Raw genomic sequence first — 21502 nt, 5'->3', positions numbered from 1 at the left:
TTTAGTGATTGCTTAACATTGTCGAAAAAATGACAATTCGCAAATTATTTATCGGAGTTGACAGTTACTAAGCTACATTGTGGCTTGGCAACACTAGATAATTGTTGCGATTTCGAACTTAGTGCAAAAATTTATAGGGATTTACATAAAATTGGCTACAAAATTAAGCAGGATTTGAAAAACTTAAATTTTATTTCGTTTTATGGGGTTTTAGAACAAGCAAAACTTTTTATCAAGAATGACATTTTTCGCTAAAATTGAAAATAAAAAAGTTTTTCCTCTTGGGCATCCCATCCGTGGACACACTGTATAAAGGTCAGGTTTTGTTTTCCGATGGGTTTTGGAGTCGCTGAACATGAACACGCCATCAAAACCGACCAACGGAGTCCCTGGTGCCCAGGGTTAGGTACTGCTAGCACGCCATCTGCAGTTTCGAGTGTTTAGGACAATGAAGTAATGCAAACAGATTAATCAGGGTTTTTTGTGGTCGTAAAATATAAATACATCATCAAAACGGATCCCCAGAGCACCTGGTTCCCAGAACAACTCCGGGATCTTTGAGAGTTTCTACGGTTTTCGGCACTAAGTCGATACAAACAACTCGGGAGTTGTGGGGTTGCTGAATACGAATATGACATCAGAATCGACCGTCGGAGCACTTATTGCCCAGGGTGACCACTATGCACATAATCTGAAATTTTGAGGTTTTCTGACACTAAATTGATGCAAACAGAGTACTCGGGGGTTTTTGGGCTTGCTGAACACGAATATGAAGTACGTGAAGGCTTTGGAGTATCTGGTGTCTTGTTTATGATGTGCAAAGCAGACATCTTGGGCACTAGGTGCTCTGAGTATCGGTTCTGATGTCATATTCATGTTCATTCAACTGCAATACCTCCGAGGAATCTGTTGCATCAATAATTTAGTGCCGAATACTCTCTTAACTGCAGATGAAGTACCTTAGCAGGGCCGTGCCGTGCTATGATGCGGCGAGGCAGTCGCATCAGGCGGCATCACAAGGGGGCGGCATAATCAGTAAAATTCAGAAAAAATGAAAAGTTACAAACAATATGGTTAATGACCAAAGGAAAAGTTAATTAGATTGCAGAAAATTTTCATATCTGTTTCCAATTTCCAGCTGAAAATGAAATTCGAGCCAGGTGAAAAAGGCGTTTATTTGACTACGAAAAACGTGGACGAGCTCGTAACAGATCAAGCTAAATTTAATAGTTATTTATGCAACAGTTCGTGAAGTATGCTTTTTGCGTACACACGCTATGTTTAGAGCACGAGCGACAGCGGAGCGAGTGCTATACATCGCGTAAGTTCGCAAAAAGTATTTCACGCACAGTTTCATACAATATTTTATCTACGATAAACAAACAAAAAAACTGTAACTCTTCGTCACTGGAATTCATTTCTTTTCTACAATTTTTAGAACTTTCACATTTAAAAATTCTAACTTCTTTCACACCACAAAACTGTCAAAACTTTTGTTGTAATTTATTGCACGCATGTCATCACCATGACAACGCGAAAGTTAAGGATAGTTGATTATATGAAAGTGTGCCAAAAAACAGTGCGAAAAAGTAAATCCCATTTAAAATACATTGTTACTTCATGCACACATTAAATCCTTCACGCACTGCTATCTATAGTGACAGTTTTCACAAACTAAAAACTTATAGATAATATGAGATAGAGCAGATAAAATAAATTTGTTCATCTATATTTTAGACATTGCCGTTAATTCTTTGATTGATCGATTTTCGCTTCTAGAAACTCATAATAAAAATTTTTAATTTTTATATAATATTTTTAAATTAAGGGAAATAGATGATGAAAAGGGACTAAAAAAATATTGTGTGAATTTTCATTCAATACTTTGAATACAAAAAGAAAAAAATCTGATGATATAATGATCTTATAAAAGAATTGCGTAATATATTTCAAACTACTCCATGAAAACAGAGGTTTTGAACTATTTGTGCCAAAATGACCTAATTTCTTTATACCCAAATGTAGTTGTAAACTAAGAATTTTATTAACACTCCCTGTCTCGGTAAGTGGGGAAAGAAGTTTTTCAAAATTAAAAACTATTTACGAAGCTCCATAAGAACAAAACTATAAAATTTAACACTTATTTCAATAGAGTTCTCACTAGCTGCTACCCCTATCTATCCCCACTAGACTACATCAATCTGATTTACGAGTTTGCCAAAATTAAAGTCAGAAGGGTGAAATTATAATTTTTGTAAATGTTACTTAAGAGCATAGCCGTAAAATTTGCTTGCAATACTTTTTAAATGACATTTTTTTCGAATCCTGATAAAACTAATAAATATTTTTGAAAAATTTAAACCTAGGGCTTAATTTAAACCCTTATTACCGAGGGCCTAAAGTCCCTAAGAACAAACAAAAGGTTTGTTTTGAATAAAATATTTAAAATTAAAAATTACACTCAATTTTCTCTTTTTTTTTTCACTCTGTAACCTATTCAAATAAACATTATAGAGATTTTCAGTGACTTTCGGCCCTTGGTAATATTATAATATTTTATTTTGAATTTAAATATTTCAAAAATACTAATTAGTTTTCTCAGGATTCGAAAAAAAATATGAATGCATTTAAAAAGCATTGCAAGCAAATTTTGCTCCTACCCACTTAATGTAGTGTTAATACATAAATATTTCATTTAATATAAAGTATATTTTGTTTTTAAAATAAAACTTTTCGTTTATTTTGTGTAGTTTCTTTTAATAAAAATAAAAGTTAAGTTTGAATAATATTTAATACCAGGCCTTCACCCTCACTGGTAAAAATTTGCGTCGCAAATTATTACGACGAACCATTAGTAGACGCGGCTTAAAAACCGGCAACCGATGGAGCATAGAGTTGTGTTCGTCGAAAATTGTTGAGTCCGATTTATGCGTCGAACACGTTCACATTAGCACAATTTACCTCGAGCACGCAAATATTTGCGACGAACATCTGGTGCGTCGCAAATTTTTACCAGTGAGGACGCGGCTTAAGGGGCGGCATTTCGAAGACTTGCATCATATTGAAAATATGTACGGCACGGCTCTGTATCTTAGCAGTAACCCTGGGTATCAGGTGTTCCGAAAGTCGGTTCCGATGGCGTATTCATGTTTAACAACCCCAAAAACCCATGATTAACAAAATCTGGCCCTTAATAAACTGATTTTGACACTTTATGATGTTTATGCACATTTGGATGCATTTTATGCATTTTTGGATGCTTTTTATGCACTTTAAATGCAATTATGCATTTCCAGCCATTTTCCTATTGTAGACTTTTTTCCTGACACATTTCTGATCCTGTTCATTCTCTCATCACAATAAAAAAAGTTTCAAGTCGACAATGGATTTATTTTTTTCTAAATATCCTGTTCTAATAGATCCATATTTTGAAGTGTTAAAGTTAAATTCATTTTTATAGTTTTTTGTTATCTTACGACATCATTATCGTAGTGTAACATACGTTTCAATAAACAAATGTATTTACACAAGTAGTATACGTGCCCTTCGTTTTAATCTTGTGTACACGCGAGAAGTATCAGGGTGTATAATACTTAAACAAGAGGGATTTGAGGATTTTTTTGTACGCTTTTTCGTCATAATCTCTGACAATTTCGGCCCTTTTGTTTGTTTAGGAAGGAAGGAACGGTATATTACACCATGCAGTAACGAAATTTACTGAAAACGTTTACAGAAGGAAGATTTGTTTAAGCTAGGAGATAACGAGCAATGCTATTAGATGTCCAGACTTAAAATAGATATTAGAAATAAAAGTAAATGATAGATTTGAGAGAAAAATTATATAAATTTTAGTAGATATATTATTGTACATTTAAAAAATACCATATAGCTATCTTTTTTACCCTCTAAGTGGTCCTGGGCCTGAGATATGCCCTTTAAAAAGGTCAAAAATAGTCTTTTTTACCCTATATTTCAAGAGCTATAGGCACTAAGCTCAGAGATATTATCGGAGATAACATCTCTGAGCCCAGTGGACCAATTTTAGCGTAAAAAATCTAGTTTTTCTTAATATACTTAACTTTTTGATTAAATAATTTGCAAAAATGCAAAAGATACATTGCATTTTATTGATTAAAAAGAATGAAAAGAAAGTTTACAAAAAAATGTAAAAACCGGCAAATGAAAGAGTTTTTAATTATCTTTCAAACAAACAGCTGGGTATTAAAATCCATTTAGAATATTCGCAGATACAGCTGTTCAAAAATAGCCAGTTTTTCGAAAATCGCATTTATTGTCATTTGTAGACTGATAAATAGTACTTTGCCTGACAATCTTAAATTATTTACCTTAAAATTTAAATGGGTACGATGGGTACGAACTTTCGGCTTCAATGCTATTTAAATGGGATTCATTTTTTTGGAATCCCGAGAAAACAAATAAGTATTTTTGAGAAATTTAAACGGATAATGAAAGATTACGATATTACCGAGGGCCAAAAGTCCCTGAAAACTTCTATAATGTTTATGTGAATAAGTTACAGGGGTGAAAAACTAAGAGAAAATTTAGTGTGATTTTTAATTTCAAATATCTCATTCAAAAGAAACTTTTTATTCATTCTAAGGGACTTTCGGCTCTCGGCAATAAGGTAATCTTTCATTCTGCGTTTAAATTTTTTAAAAATACTTATTAGTTTTCTCAGAATTCGAAAAAAATAATTACATTTAATATACATTGAAAATGACAAGAGTCCCAAAATTTAAGCACAATTTATGCAGTAGCAAAATTTTTCAATTTTGCTTGTACCTACAAGACCCACACTGTCCCATACAATTTTTTTTTACATATGACAAATTTCACATGTTTTATTATTGATGTAGTTCCCTGTTTGCCATTGCCTACGTTTACTATTTGATTTTGATGTAGAATCCTTCTTCTTCTTTTGCCCTTTAATTCGTCCAATTCTGAACATAGGCTTCCCCCAGTTTCCTCCATTCGCTTCTGTTTAGTGCTTTCTGTTTCCAGTGCGTTCCTCCTATCTTTTTAATGTCGTCTCCCCATCTCATCTGGGGTCGTCCTCTTGCTCTCTTTCCTGTCCATGGTCTCCATTGTTGTATCGTGCTATTCCACCTATTGTCCGTTTGTCTAGCGTTATGACCTGCGAAGCTCCATTTTAGCCTGGTTATATGTTGGCCTGCGTCTTTGACTTTTGTTCTATTTCTGACCCAGTTGTTTTGCTTTTTGTCTGTCAATTTTACTCCTAACATTGCTCTCTCCATGGCTCTTTGTGTCTTTATTATTTTATCCATGTTTGCCTTGGTCAAGGTCCATGTTTGGCATGCGTATGTGAGAATTGGGAGTATGCACTGGTCAAACACTCTTGTTTTTAAGTATTGTTGTATTTTTTTATTCTTTAGGACCCATTTTAATTTTCCAAATCCTGCCCAGGCTAATCTGACCCTTCTTTTTACTTCCGCTGTTTGGTTTTCCTTATTTATTTTTATAATCTGTCCCAAATAGATATAATCATTAACCGCTTCTATTGTGGTGTCGTTTAGTATTACGTTTCTATTGTCTTGTGTGTTTGTCATTGTTTTTGTTTTGGCAAAATTCATTTTTAGACCTATTTGTTCGGATTCATTTGCTAGTTCGGTTAGCATGGTTTGTAGTTCTTCAAAACTTGATGCTATGACTACTACATCGTCTGCATATCTTAGGTGGTTTAGTTTCTTTCCATTTATGTTTATTCCCATGTTTGTCCATTCCATTGTTTTGAAAACATCTTCCATGTAGAATCCTGCTCTTAGTCATATTATGATCTTGTCTCTATTCTTCTGCTAACTGAGTTAGGAAAGTTTTTATATATATTTGACTTTCAGCAACTTCCTTGTATAGAATACAATTTATATTACGATTATATTTATATAGTTTATTCCACATTTATGTCATATCTAAGATATTAAAAATAGATGCAATGGCCATATTCTTGAAACTGATTTTGTTGAATACTGTCTGGCCATATGATCTACAACGTCTGTTTCGCATTTTGTGTGGTTGTAGTAGATAATGGTTTCAGGTTTCTTCTTCTTCTTCTCTGTGCCCATTTCAATATTGTGTGAGTGTGGAAACTCAGCACTAGAACATTTTTGATCATTTTTCCCTGGTACACCGTTAGCGTCAAGTCTTCGTGTTTGAAAATTTTTGTTTTGTACAATTTCGTCTAAAATATATACATACTCGGTTGCCTGTTTTACCATTAGGTGTCGAAGATTCCTACTTTATATGATACTCTCTGCAAATTTACGCCACTTCTTCCTATCTGCTGCTAAAACTTTTGCTTCTTGCCACGATGTTCCTCTTTTCTTAAGTATTTCGTTTACACTAGTGTTCCTGCTTTTCCTTGGTCTGCCCCTCGTGCTTTTACCCTCTGCTTTGGCCTCCCATGTCATTTTCACTTGTCTGTCGCCACTCATTCTTATTATGTGTCCAGCCCATTTTAACTTCTTTTCTTCAACTTTTTCGTTGAGCGATTTTACCTGTAGTTCATGTCTTATATCTTTGTTTCTTCTTTTGTCTAATCTTCTTGCTCCCACCACTTTTCTTAATCATCTCATTTCTGTAGCTTGTAATCTTTGTCTTTGTCTGAAATAAAGTACCCAGTTTTCTGCCTTATATATTGTAATTGGCATGTATACGGTTTTATATACTGTCATTTTGGTTTTTCCCGATATTTCCTTTTTTTTAGGAAATTTTTATACAGTGAATAATAAGTTCTCGTTTAAAATATATCGTCGCTTATTTGAAAAAGGGGCCAAGTAACATTTTTATATTTTTACTAAGTGGAACTTAGCTCCTTTATACACAATCAGTTTAAAAAATATTACTTTTACCAAAAAATTATGAGACTATCTTAACACCAATAAGTAATACCCTTGACCCTTTTTTACATAATAGGTAGAACTTTCGTACATATCATTTTTGCACATAATCCTCTTTTGAATAAAATGTCACTTGACAGCTTTTTAAAAATCTCTGACGATATAATAAAACCTAAATTTTAAACGTTTAGGCAAGGCCTTAGGCGGCACACATAGTGAAAGCGGTTTCCGCTAGCGGGCAAACCGCGCGGTTCTCGCGCGCGGGTATGGTAACACAGTGAAGACGGGTAAAAGCGAGAGAGATCGTTCAAATCTGGCAGTTGCGTCTACTACTTGTAGCAAAATGTCGTCTTCCGATGATGATATAATTGCTTTAGATTCTGTTTTGACTAAACTGAAAAGAGAGAGTTGATGTACATCCTATTAATCGAGAAAGATTAATTTATGGAGAATATCATCATCTATTTCAAAAATTAAAAGATAATGAACGATTCTTCCAGTATATGAGAATGACTCAAGAGACTTTTAAATATATTTTGGAGAAAGTGGAGTATCGTTAAAAACAATATTAAACGCTCAACTTACAGTCAACCAACAGAATATCGAAAGAGATGAGAATATACATATCTGGGTACGAATTTAAATAGCAAATGGGACTACTCAGAAATTAAACAGCGAATAATAAAAGCGAAAGCAGCATACTTTAGAATGAGACCCATTTTCAACAGTCGAGACATATCATTAAAAACAAAATACCGTCTGTTGAAATGCTATATATTCACAGTTCTGCTCTACGGAATGGAAGCTTGGACACTAACTGTTACATCTATGAATCGGTTCGAAGCTTTCGAAATGTGGTGTTATAGGAGCATCTTACGTATATCCTACGTTGACGCGAATTACTAACGTGGAATTCCTGCGTAGAATGGGGAAAGAGTGTGAAATTCTCATAACCATCAAAACAAAAAAATTAGAATATCTAGGACATGTAATGAGAAATCAAGAACGTTACGGCCTTCTCCAACTGATTCTCCAAGGGAAGGTATGTAAATGGTAAAAGTGGACCGGGAAGAAGACGCATTTCCTGGCTTCAAAATTTACAAAAGTGGTATAATACCACTACCACTGAACTGTTCGGCGCTGCGGTAGACAAAGTCAAGATAGCCATGATGATCGCCAACATCCGGAACGGATAGGCACTTTAAGAAGAAGAAGGAATATCGTTTAATTAAAAACTGGTGTAATTTACATAAGCAGGCTATCCTTCCGGAAGAAAGGCTTGTTATAACATTGAGGTAAGTAGTTTTGTTGTAAATTTATTTTTCAAGTACTGATTTAGTTAATAGTTAATACTGAAATGGTTTTAGAAATACCTAAGTCACACAAAATTACGGTTTCAATAAGATTGACTTTATTACTTTTGTTTATTATAATGTACAATTATTTATAAAATTAATCCATGGAGAACTATTAATTCTTATTATAAAAGAGCGAATAAACTAAATTATCATTGCAGTAAACATTAAAACCGCGCGGAAAAAACTAAATTCTCATTCTAGCAAAAGCGGTCAGGCGGGTTGAGGCGGTTGGACCACGCGGACCTGCTTTGACTATGTTCGTGTACATTTAAAGACGTGCATTCTTTCTGAAAACGTTTAAAAGCGGGTCCCGCTAGCGTTGCCCGCTAGCGGAAACCGCCTCCACTGTGTGCGCCGACTTAGGTGGTGGAGAACCATAGTTACAGCAGATTTAATTTTATCTTTAATCTGACATATTAAATACGTGCATTCGTTATTACACCCTCCAGATTTGACCTTATGCAATGAAAATGAAGTATGTTTGTCGCTTTGTATTAGCAGCATTACTAGCTTGCACATATTTGATACATGCATTTTCGTTCGTCCCTAAAATCGACAAAATCTATTCAATAATCAATACTTTATTATTTTTAATTCTTCTTCTTTTTAACGTGCCCTATCAAGTCCCCTTGACGTTGGCGATTAACATGGCGAAACTGTCTCTGTCTCGAGCTATTCTAAATAGTTGTTCTGCTTTCTTTATTCCTGTCCAGTCCCAGATATTCTTCAACCAAGAGACCTGCTTTCTACCAATTCCACTGCGTCCTTCGATTTTACCCATCATAATAAGTTGAAGAATATTATACCGGTCTCCCCTTACTACGTGTCCAAAATAGGCCATCTTTCTATACTATATGTTATCAAGATGTTATCTTGATGTTTTAATTCTACATCCCGTATTTTGAAAAAAAAAAAACAAAATTATTTCAAGGCATAAAATGTTTATGTTCTCAGCACTTCTCAACTAGCAACGAGTAAAGGTGGATTTTCACAGATCCGATGTCCGACAGTACGATGATACGATAGAAATTTCAGAGAATTTCATTGGCTGAAAAGTGACAGATGGGTTTTCGTACGAAATTAAAAAGTCATCGGAAGAAGTTAAAATTATTTTAACTTTTGCACGAAAATCGGAAGAATTTTGACACTGTTGACATTCTATCTTGAACGTCTTGATAACCTTACTTTGTGAAGTGTTTATGTTTTTGATATATTGAAATGGAACAACAAAATCGTAATTATAAATGGATGTTGTTCTGAAACTATTTTCTTGCGGCATTTTTGTAATTAACTATTTTTAATGAATAAGCCACAATTTTAATAAAAAAAATGATTTTATTTTTTAGTAAAATTGTGGCTTATTTCCCATTAAAAACAGTTAATTATAAATGGATGTGATGGTTATCCTCTTCAAACAGATAATTTGACGAATCCATGATGATCCAAACAATAATAAGAATAAAATCGAAATAAAACTATCTATCTGTTCCTGTTCAATATCCAACAGCAAACATTTGTATCAAATATCAATCCATGGAATAATCTGACATATTACACAAATGTCAAAAAATTTCGGATACGACAATCAAATATAATCGTACGAAAAAATTTCGTATTTCGTGTCTTCGGATATCGGATCTGTGAAAATTAGCCTTAATCAACAAAAAATAATAAACTTTATAGCACAAACTCGACCACCACGTAAAATTTATTAAGGATATTAAAAGCGTATTTTATTAAAATTGAACTAGATTGCATTGAACACTATAGACGAAAATGAAATCTAAATATTTATTCTGAAAACAAAAACACTCTCTACGTACATGTATGTACACACTGCGGTAGAGGTAGATATTGAAAATAATAAAGTTTTATTGCAACTGGAAAGCTTAAAATTATAGCATTTTTCATTTTTATGGAATTAAATAAAATTCGCCATATGTTTGCAACCTGTAGTGTATTTATAAATAATTTACACTATACTCCGTCCGAAAATTACTAATGCACAGTTTTTATGACACGTATGATAATCACCAACGTTATTTCATAAACCAGTGAGGAAGAATTTCAAAATTATTTTGAAGTTTTCTTGTTTTAAACGTTGCACTAATTTTAGTAAAACGATAATTCGGTTACCTGCTGTTGACCCATTTTTTTCTTCTTTTTCTCAATGTTTCTCCTTCAGTTGTTCAACTTCTTTCATTTTTCAAAACAATTCTGGGATTCTGGTTATATCCATTTCTTTATGAAATTCAGTAAATGTTATCAATAATAATCAGTAAATATATTTTTATCAATAATAATTACTAAAGATCTCTGCTATCCCATCACCGCATCGTCATCAATGTTAAACTTTTTGAAGTTATACTTCTTTACGATTGAGAGTGAAATTTTATAATTCTGAGCGCATGCGCACACAGATAGTATGTAGTTCGTTGCTAATCTTTCAAGTTATATATTATGTATCAGCGCAAATAAGTCATTAAAAGAATATATTAGTGTTTTTAGTAAATATATTATTTATTATAATTTTTGTGTCTTTGGATTTGTCTTCCTCGGATGTAAGATAATAAAATATCTATTATAACATTATTTTTATACTTCACTTGATCTATTTGTCACCGTGATGTGTAATTATATCCGAGAGGTCACGTACACGGGGCTTGATAGCTTGGTTGGATAGCATCTTCTTTTTTTTAATTTTTGGTATTGTTTTAATAAAAAAATTTTGAAAGTGGTAGGTAAGAAAGTTAGTTTAATATAATAATAATAATAATAATAATATCGTCTTTATTATTTCTTCAATATAGAAATGTACATTTTTATATGAAACATAATATATTATTTTCAGAAATAAAGGGCGAAGTTCATTTTCTGAAATGTCGCCATTTACAGAAAATGTTCTTCCACTTAACCCGAAAAAGAAAAAAAAAACTTATCTATATAGCGCCATTATAAAAACAACAATAATTTCGTTTCATTTACCAATTTATTCGAGCTCGAGCATTATGTTCGTCCAGAACCAAAATTATGATTGAGAAATAAACAAATAGTCTCTAGATTTGGATTTAAACTGCCCAATGTTTAATACTTTTATTGTTGATGGTAATGAATTATACAAATGACATACCTGATACCTAAAAGACCTTCTATATTTAAATAAAAAACTTCTTATATTTAAATAAAAAACAAATAAACTGTTAAGTATATTTATTTCGTTGAAATTATATAATAGAAGTATCACTTCTTACGTGCGTACAAAGTACACACACAATCTTTTTTTTTAATTACCTTGTTGAAACACCAACAATATTAAAAAACTTTAACACAGTGGCAACTATCAACTTCAAAACACTGTTATTTGAAATCTCAACTTTCTGTGTTATATACTTTTCAAGATATTCCAAACTCCACTGGACATTCCAGGATTTATCGGATCCAGAAGTAAAATCTTGGTAGAATATTAGAAAATTTAACCATTGAAAGACGTAAATATCAAAACATGTAATGTTTATAGGTAAACTATTTTATGTACATAAGGTTAACACCATATAAGATCGGGAACACTGGAGGTAACTGAGGGAGATCTGTTCAGGATGCTACCGTTGTGTGGTGATGATTTTGTTACTCTTTTTGATTTCTAGATGTTGATGTGATTGTAAAATAAAGTAGAATAGCAAGAATCACTGTCAAGCTACATAATAATCATTTTAAAGAAAGTAAAATGCATAATACGCTCGAAAACTTTCTAAAAAATTTAAACCGAATATATAGTACATTGTTTCACGATTTATCCTGTAAATTTTAAAGAACCGCTTGGATTAACATGAAATTTGGCATACGCATAGCTAACATGTCAAAGAAAAAAAGTGATATGGTGCCGATGTGTGCTTTTGCACTGGGGATGAGTTTCACCCCATCTCGGGGGTGAAAAAATATATGTCCAAGATAAGTCCCGAAATTGAAAAACTGACTAATTTTAAGCAACTTTTGTTCTATAGAGTTTTTTCACTAAATAAATTATAGAGTTATTTGCAAGTGAATGTGTTCAGTTTTTAACAAAATAACCACGTTTTTAGACGGTTTTTCGCAAATAACGCGAAACGTAAGCATTTTGTCGAAAAAAATATTCTTAGCAAAGCTATAGCCTATAAAAAAGTGAAAAAAAAACGGTGTATATGTTAGGTCTCTATACCTAGCAAAAGTAGAGTTATAGCTAATGAAAAATAGGTTGAAGAAAAAGATCTTCTGCGTAAAATTTATATTTATTTATACCCCAATAAAGGGCTACATTAAAAAACAGAACGTTTTCGCTCTAAAGAGAATATCATCAGTATTCTTAGCAAGCTCTACATGCTAAGCCACCAAAAATACATGGGTTAAAACCCTTAAAATGCCGACCAAAAGTCTTACATTTGCGTGTTATATATTAAACCCTGGCGATGGGTGAAATTTAAACAAGATATACCTCAAAGCATCATATGACTATACCTCGAGCATGTGGGTGGTTGAGTTGATTTCTCTGTCTTCACAAAGAGAAAGGTGAAAGCCAACTAGCTTTCAAAATTTTCTGGGAAATCTGACAGCACAATCTTAAATATGATATAAAAAATAATAAAAAGTTTCTGGCAACCGAAATACAATTTTAAAATTTGTGCATGTGAAAAATTTTGTAAGTGATGTCCCATTATAAAATGTGTTTTGCACTTTCTTAAACAATAAAAATAAAAAACAACTGCAAAATCTGACAAACAACAACTGTTAATGATAAAAAACATACATCACTGGGAACACAGGAATTTATGAACACAGTTGTTCTGACAACAATAAACAATTAAGAGACTAAGGGCTCTTTGACTGGTCAACTGTTCTTATGGGGCTGGTGACTTCCAGGTACATCTTTAGCTGTAGAACAGTTTCAGTAGCTGTTATGTAAGTACATACCGATTACTACTAACTTTAAATATGTTGTTTCATCGCATACCATCTTGTCAGGACTCCATAAACCCTTAACTATTTAAGGATTGATGGTAGTATATATTAAATTATATACCAAGCAATTCTCATCAGATTGGTCGCTCCCAATGGCAAAAATGTCTCAGTTTACATGCTATAGTATAGACTATTGGGTTCAATACTATACACTTGTTTGGCTTTATTGCATGTGATTAAAACCAAGACAAAGTTGTTTTTATGTTTTATACAATATTATGTATATGTGCATGTCTCTCGTTTTGTGATTTTAGCTTGTAGTTTGTATTGTGAAGACTTTTTGTACTGGGCCTGAAGATGAGTCATATATTGTAAGACTCGAAACCGGTTGCCCCATGATTATATAACAACTAATAAAATACAAACCTAAGATTGCGAGTATTGACTCAATTACTATATACAATTGTATACTCGCACTGACAACCCTTTCATCATTTGTTATATATCTTATTCTGTTTACATCTATGGTTAAAGTGTAGACAAATACACAACCTGTAAGAAAATTATTATACTTAATTATCGAATAGAAATTAAATTATGGATGTTACAACTGTTTTATTTTACAATTTTATTCTTAATAAACATTTTATATTTATCCATTAACCAATACGGATTTAGCAACCTCAGCAAGATACGTCGAATGAAGTAGGTTTGGTGGAAATTCGTGACTGCATAAATATAAGGTCAAATGTGAGATCATTTTGTAATAATTATTTAAAATAGTTTAAATTCAAACAAATTAAGTCAGTGCATTAATTTTTTAACTGACTTCTGTGTAATTTGTTTAGGTATAAGGAATTTAAATTGATTAATTAAATACAATTTAAAATTTATAATTTATTATTATAATAGATAAATCTTCGTTTCGAAACTGTGATTTTTATTTTTAGCAAAAACTGTGGTTGTAGGAAAAGTATATTGTGTAACACATGCAGAAAGGTAATTTCTCACTCGTTTGAAATGCGGCACTCGCTTGCGCTCGTACCGCAACTTTTCAAACTCGTGAGAAATTAGTACCTTTTTTCACTTGTTGCACAATATACTATTACAAAAATTTATAACAAGTTTATATACAGGGTGTCCCAAAAGTAGTGGAACGGTCGAATATTTCGCGAACTAAACATCGGATCGAAAAACTGAAAAATACGTGTTCAATCATTTTCAAAAATCTATCCAATGACACCAAACACCAACCCCCACTACACCCCCTGGAGGTGGGGTGGATGGTATCTTTAAAATCTCAAATGGAATCCCCTAGTTTTTCTTGCAGATTTGGATTCGTTACGTAAAAGTAAATAACTTTTATTCAAGATATTTTTTCGAACTGTCGATAGATGGCGCTATAATTGGGAAAAACGATTTATCCTGATACCATAGGTAAATTATAGAAACGGTCTAATATCTCGAGAAATACACTTCCAAATGAGAAACCAAAAAAAAAGTTTTTAATACGTTTCGAAAACCTATCGAATAACATTAAACATGACCCTCCAACCTACCCCCTGGAGGTGGGGTGGGGAGTAACTTTAAAATCTTAAATAGCAACCCCCATTTTTTATTACAGATTCGGATTCGTCATGAAAAATTAAGCAACATTTATTCGAATCATTTTTTAGAATTGTTGATAGATGGCGCTGTAATTGGAAAAATACGATTTATTAGCGCCATCTATCGGCAATTTTAAAAAATGTTTCGAATAAATGTTGCTTAATTTTTCATGATGAATTCGAATCTGCAATAAAAAGAGGGGGTTGCTATTTAAAATTTTAAATTTACCCCCCACCCCGTCTCCAGGGGGTGTGTTGGAGGGTCATTTTTTGTGCTTATCGATAGGTCTTCGAAAAATATTAAAAACCCGTTTTTTGGTTTCTCATTTGGAAGTGTATTCCTCGAGATATTAGACCGTTTCTATAATTTGCCTATGGTATCAGGATAAATCGTTTTTCCCAATTATAGCGCCATCTATCCACAGTTCGAAAGAATATCTTGAATAAAAGTTGCTAACTTTTACGTAACGAATCCAAATCTGCAAGAAAAACTAGGGGTTTCCACTTGAGATTTTAAAGTTACCCCCCACCCTACCTCCAGAGGGTGTAGTGGGGGTTGGTGTTTGGTGTCATTGGATAGATTTTTGAAAATGATTGAAAATGTATTTTTCAGTTTTTCGATCCGATGTTCAGTTCGCGAAATATTCGACCGTTCCACAACTTTTGGGACACCCTATATAATAACAAGTTTATATATAAAAACAAGTTTATATATAATTACAAGGTTATATTTAATATAACCTTTTTATAATTATTTATTTAGCAAACTAATAACTAAACTAATCACTATGCTATACTATAATGTGCTACTCGTAGGGAGCTTTTCACCGCATAATCATATTGAATATAGTGGTTTGTTCTAATTAAATTTTGTTAAAATTTATTTAGCTATCCCATATGTAGCCATTGCCATAGTTTTTATAATGGAATCTAATTTTACCGTATAACCCTTTTAAAATCATAATTTAATTTCGGTTCCGGTCACAGACCAAAATTTATTGTTAAGTAGTTTGTTATGGTTTTGGTTGTGGGACTCGTTATTAAAGCCGGAATTTATAAATAAAATATAAGGAGCTGATGATCTTAAACATAAATATGTGCAAGATTATCTTTATATGCTATTGGAAACACCTAAAGCATATAAGGAGTTTCTAGAAAATAAGATGGCTTCTAAATGAATTTTGTAGCATTTTAATTTTTTAATTAAATTTTACTTAATGCTCTTTGTTACAGCCCATGACATTATGACCTCAAAAGCTTAGCATAGCTTTGCTCCAAAAATTTTCCTGAAGACTTTTCTTTCCCACACTTGGAGCATGACTCGTGTGGATTTGTTCATCGTCCATGTTTCACTGGCATATAATGCATATGTCTTGCTAATTCGCTTGCTAGGAATCTTTCCAATTGTTCGAATTTATACATTTTTCCTTCTATGATTATTATCCAGTATTGTCCTTGTATTCTTTTTTTTCTATTTCATATATTTTGTCTTTTCTTTGTATATGTATATCCCTTTCTTTTTCACTTTCGCTTCTAGTAGTTACAGTATTTCTTTTAATTTTTGTTTACTTATGGTTATCAGTAATATGTCATGAACGAATACGAGACATTGGATTTTTCGTTGATATACAAATTGCCTTGTCGATTCAAGCTTCTTTGACGACACTTTCAGGAAGATTACTGAAAGTATTCCCCTTGTCGCACCCCCTTACTGACTTTAAACCTATCTGTTTCAGTTCCATTTATTTGGTAAAATTTATATCCAAAAGCTTGTTTAGCAAGTCGTTGAATAGGGCCACTGTGTGGGCTCTTATATTTTTATTATATTTCTTATATTCGTAGCTTTCTGCTTGTATTTCGCGCAGCAGGAAAATTTGATATAGGTTCTGTGCTACGTCCTCTTCTGAATCCACATTGATATTTTTCTATGTCTTATCTATTTTGTGTGGTATCTTATCTTTTATTATGTACTTTAAGTGTTTTGTATTTTTTTATTTATTTATTACAACTAATTATTTACAATCTACTCAGTAGTACAAGAGTAGTTAGCAAATATTATGAGTGGCATGTGGCTTGTAGCGGGTACCGTCCATTAACGGTTCTCCAAGTCTTTACCTAATACTAAAGGTCGTCGAGCGAGGTTCTATTTAGACGTCTACTAGGTAGTGGTGGTTGGTATAATTCTCTTATAATTTGGCAATCATTGGTGGAGTTTCTTTCTTCGGCTCTGTTTGCTTGAAGGTCAATGATTTTCCTTATGAGTGGAATACCAAGATCATTGTGTATTGTATGGTTGGAAACGTACCATGGAGCATTGGCTATTGTTCGAAGAGTCTTCGACTGGAATGATTGTAAAATCTTGGTGTTGGAAGGTTTACTGCAACACCAGAGTTCAATTCTGTAGGACCAAATAGGTTCGTGGATGATCTTGTAGATCAGTATTTTATTCTCGAGTGAGAATTGTGACTTATTTCCAAGTAGCGAATACATTTGTCTAACTTTTATGTTTAGTTGCGTTCGTTTGGCTTTAATGTAGGTTTTCCACTTCAGTTTTTTATGGAATTAGAATATTATTAATATGTACTTGGGTGCATGTTTGTCTTCTTGTTGTGAAAGTAACTGCTGTCGATTTTTCGGCGTTAACTTTAATCTTCTACTGTTCAAGCCAGGTTTGTAGCACTTGTAGGTAATCCTGAAGTTTGTTGGCAGCACTTTCAGGATCTGCGTCTGAAGTTGAATTACTGTATCATCAGCAAAACTAGCCATTAGGATATCAATATTATAAGGTATGTCTGCTGTATAGCGGAGGTATATGAATGGGCCAAGGACACTACCTTGGGGGACTCCAGAATGGATAGAATGAAGGTTTGATGTTGAGGCGTTAACTTTGACTTGAAAATATCGTTCATTGATGTAGGGTTTGCGAATGAGATATATTTGGTGAGGCATGTGTGTTTTCAATTTATATAAGAGACCGTCGTGCCAAACCTTATCAAACGCCTGCTTTACGTTAAGAAAAAGAGAAACGCATAATTTCTTCTCTTCCAAGCAGCTTTTTATTGTGTTAGTGATTCGATGGTATTGCTGAATAGTGGAGTGATGCTGACGGAAACCAAATTGATGCTGTGGTATAAGTTCATCGACTTCAACAAGATCTTGAATTCTATTCAGAATTAGTGTTTCAAATACCTTAAACATAATAGGTAGTAAGCAATTATTTTATATGAAACATTTAGTAGCACTATTCTTCTTCTTCTTATGGTGCCTATCCGTTACGGATGTTGGACACTAACATGGCTATTCTGACTTTGTTGACTGCTGCCCTGAAAAGTCCGGTAGTGGTTAAGTTAAACCATTTTCGCAGGTTATGCAGCCAGGATATTCTTCTTCGTCCTGGACCTCTTTTCCCATGCACTTTACCTTGAAGTATGGTCCGAAGTAGGTCATATCGTTGTTCATTGCGCATTACATGGCCCAGGTATTCCAGTTTGCGACGTTTTATGGTTACTACTAGTTCGCGCTCTTTACCCATTCTATGTAGAACTTATTCGTTGGTAACTCTGTCTATCCAGGAAATCCTCAAAATGCGTCTATAGCACCACATCTCAAATGCTTCGAGTCTCTTCAGTGATGCTTCAGTTAAGGTCCATGACTCCACGCCATATAAAAGAACGGAGAATACGTAGCACTTTAGTAAACGAATTTTTATTTCCAATTTTATATCATGACCGTTAAAGATTTTTTTCATTTTGACGAAGGCTGATCTTGCTTTCTCGATCCTTATCTTAATTTCTGTCGATTGGTCCCACTGTTCATTTAAGTTTGCACCCAAATAACAAAAGTTGGTGATTTGTGTTATAGGTTGTTGGTTAACTAGTAATTGACCAGGTGGTATCCTATTTTTGCTTATAACCATGTATTTGGTTTTTTTGATGTTAAAATCAAGCCCAAACCTGCTACTTACTTCTGCCACCCTGGAGACAAGTGTCTGCAGACCTTCAAGACTGTCTGCAAAAATGACAGTATCATCAGCGTATCTTATGTTGTTCAATCGTTCTCCGTTTATAAGTATTCCCTCGTCTATGTCCGTTAGCGCTAGGTTCATAATGTGTTCTGAATATGTATTGAACAATAATGGGGACAATATACATCCCTGTCGCACACCTCTTTTTATCTTTATGTCGTCTGTTAACTGATCTCCTACTCACACGTAGCACTATTCACCTGTCATTATGTCATAAACTTTTGTGGCCTTTTTTGTGAATTAGGCACAGTGTGGCTTTAGTCTATTCTTTCGGCATCTGTTCTTATTCGAAGATTTCTTTCAGTACCTTATCCAAATGCATAATTGTTAGTGGTAGTCCATGTTTGAACATTCCAGCTGTTACATCATTCTTTACTAGGCTCTTATTTTTCTTTAGTTTCTGGTTAGTTTCTTTCTCATTAGGGGGTCTATCCTCTGTTCGTTCTGGATCGGTATTTCCTTCAGTCCTTCTTTTTCTTCTTTTTAATATTCTGTTGTGGGTATTTCATTTAATATTAAAGATTACATATTACAGAGAAACCTTAAGTCGATAATAGATTACGTCATACTGAAGAAAGAAACCACAATGCGAATAAGAGACGTAAGAGTACAAAGAGGAGCAGAATGCGGCAGCGACCATAGACTACTGATAGCAAGATTAGAACTACCATGGGTACACCAAAGTGCACAGAGTAACCAAGAACCACATAAAGAATTACCAACAGAAAAAAGACTGAAGATACACTTACTTCAGGACGACTCCATAAGAAACTTGTACCAAAGAAGATTAGATCAGAAGCTAGTGGAATTTCGTTTTGAGGAGAATATCAACAGTACATACGAACACATAAGAGAAAGCATAATACAAGCAGGTCTGGAAGCGCTAGGAGAAATAGAAAATACAAGAGATAAAAATTACAAATGGGAATTTCACGAAGACACCTTAGAGAAAATAAAAGAAAAAAAAGAACTATACCATAAATACCTAAGCACAAAAGATCCACAAGACCTCCGTAAATATAGAGATAAGAACAGAGAAGTTAGGGCTATTACAACGAAAGAAAAAAATGAACAATGGGAAAGGTCATGTAGAAGTATAGAACAGAATATTGGAGGAACAAGAAGTTCAGAAGCCTGGAAAATTGTGAAATCATTACGAACTAACAGGAAAGAGAAAACTTTTATACAATACATACCAGACGACGAGTGGGAGAACCACTATAAAAATCTACTGATAGAGCAAAGACCAGAATTCAGCATCGATGGAGACGAACAAAAAATAATGACCGCAGAGGAAGAAAAAATAGTCATAACAGACAAAGAGATGAAAGAAGCAATAAATTCCATGAAGAACAATAAAGCTGGAGGACCAGGAGGAATTGTGGCGGAACTAATCAAATACGGAACACATAAATTAAGAAGAATGATATGCCGAATCATGGAAAGAGCAATAAATGGAGAGGACATCCCTAAACAATGGCAGGAAGCCTACATACCATCGATATACAAAAAAGGTAACAGAAAAGATTGCGAAAATTACAGGGGGATAAGCGTCATCGCTACAATGGGAAGACTGTATGGCAGGATCCTCAGGAACAAAATAGAGAAAAATATAGAAGGTAAAATCGGAGAAGAACAAACAGGTTTTACAGCAGGGAAATCATGTCTAGATCATATCCATACAATACAACAGACAATAGAGAAAAAAAGAGCTAAGAACAAAGATGTACACATGGCGTTTATAGACCTTAGGAAGGCATACGACACCGTGCCAAGGAAAGAACTGTACAAAGCAATGACTAAAATAGGGATACCACCTAATCTAACACAAGCAATCAAAAACATGTACAGTGGAAATGAAGTAAATATAAAAATCGGAAACAAGGTAGTTGCTAACTTCAAAACAACAAAAGTATTACTACAGGGATGCCCAACGTCACCGACTCTATTTAAAATATTTTTAGAACACGCACTAACAACTTGGAAGACAAAGTGTAGGGGTATGGGAATACCGATAAGGGACGATTATCTCTACACATTGTGTTTCGCAGACGATCAGGTGGTGATGGCTCAAGATGAAGAGGATACCAGTTACATGGTAAGAAAACTAAAAGAGGAATACAAAAAGGTGGGCCTGGAAATAAATATGAAGAAAACGGAATACTTAGTAATATCGGAAGAAGACGTAAAAAACTTAGAAGTAGAAGAACAAGTTGAAATAAAAGGAACGAAGAATTTTAAATATTTGGGCTTTATAATGTCGAAAAGCGGAACAACAGAAGCAGAAATAAAAAGTAGATTGGGACAAACAAGATCTTGCATCAGACAACTCCATAATGTAATCTGGAATAAAAACATCAAGGGAAAAACAAAAAGAATGATATACCAAACAATAGTAAGAAGAATCATGACATAAGCCGCAGAAATTTGGGTCATAAACAAAAAAACCCAAAAAAGCATTCTGGCAACCGAAATGGAATACTGGAGAAGATGCTGTGGTCTCACCAAAAGAGACAGAATAACAAATGAGGAGATAAGGAGAAGAATGCAAGTGGAAAAAGATGCCCTGCAATATATAGACGAGAGAAGACTGAAATGGTACGGCCACGTACGCAGAGCAGAAAACACTTGGATAAACAATGTTGCAGGATGGAGCCCAAGAGGAACGAGAAGAAGAGGACGACCTAGAAGATCTTGGAAAAATGA

General features: G+C 33.6%; 1 protein-coding gene across 7 annotated transcripts in view; it reads left to right on the top strand.

Annotated features, from left to right (window-relative positions):
- Positions 1–21502, top strand: part of LOC114336036 (uncharacterized) — a 1032611-nt gene that overhangs the window by 213761 nt on the left and 797348 nt on the right. The gene's annotated exons all lie outside the window — the stretch shown is intronic.

Source organism: Diabrotica virgifera, chromosome 2 (genome assembly GCF_917563875.1).
Source record: "Diabrotica virgifera virgifera chromosome 2, PGI_DIABVI_V3a".
Lineage (NCBI taxonomy): Eukaryota > Metazoa > Arthropoda > Insecta > Coleoptera > Chrysomelidae > Diabrotica > Diabrotica virgifera.
The sequence above is the reverse complement of the archived record's forward strand: the minus strand, read 5'-3'. Positions and strand labels throughout refer to the sequence as shown.